The following is a 719-nucleotide window of genomic DNA, read 5'->3' as shown; positions in this document are numbered from 1 at the left end:
AGAGAGAGAGAGAGAGAGAGAGAGAGAGAGAGAGAGAATTTATATTTTTGGCTAATTATGCGCGCGAGCGGATGACGGATTCGCCTTTTTTTGAACGTGTAACGAGCAGTGCAGGGAGGGAGAATCCAACAAGATCGTGGAACCGCTAAAACTCGTGCACCTCTGGACCCGTCAGCTTCATAAATCTACTCGAGCATTGCGATGAGTGGGGTATTTTCTGTTGAGAGGGAGGGGGAGGGAGCAAGTGCGTACGAATTTTTCACTTAAGCGGGGTGTGATGTCTTCATAAATGCGAAAAATATCGTTTCTCTGAAAAACGAAAAAAAGAAAGAAAGAAAGAAAGAGATAACGTGCGCGCCGTAATAATAATACTAACTCGGGGTGAACAAAAATTATAAATATAAAGAAAATTATAAAAATTATAAATGTAAAAATAGAAGGGCATCGCGTTTAGGACGAGAGAAGAAGGATTGAAAGGGAAATTTTAAAAAATTTCTAATTTGAACGAGCGAACGAGCAAATTTGGACGAGCTTGCTCAAAGTAAATTTGGCGAATTGAATGCTCTTGAGGTTAAGGAAAACAAATGGGACTCGATTCGTCGAGCGGGAAGATCAACCGACCGAGAACTTTGGCGAACTTGTTCGATTTGCCACGTGGCTTCGAACGGATACAAGTGGATCGTTTCGAAAAAGAAAAAGATAAGATGCAACATCTCTCG

General features: G+C 41.3%; 1 protein-coding gene across 1 annotated transcript in view; it reads left to right on the top strand.

Moving 5' to 3' along the window:
- LOC102676999 (suppressor of lurcher protein 1) overlaps positions 1 to 719 on the top strand; it is a gene marked incomplete at its 5' end in the record, with an annotated part of 299,191 nt that overhangs the window by 49,491 nt on the left and 248,981 nt on the right. The gene's annotated exons all lie outside the window — the stretch shown is intronic.

Source organism: Apis dorsata, unplaced genomic scaffold (genome assembly GCF_000469605.1).
Source record: "Apis dorsata unplaced genomic scaffold, Apis dorsata 1.3 scaffold_102, whole genome shotgun sequence".
Taxonomy (NCBI): Eukaryota; Metazoa; Arthropoda; class Insecta; order Hymenoptera; family Apidae; genus Apis; species Apis dorsata.
Note: the sequence above shows the minus strand (reverse complement) of the source record. Positions and strands in the feature narration are given on the sequence as shown.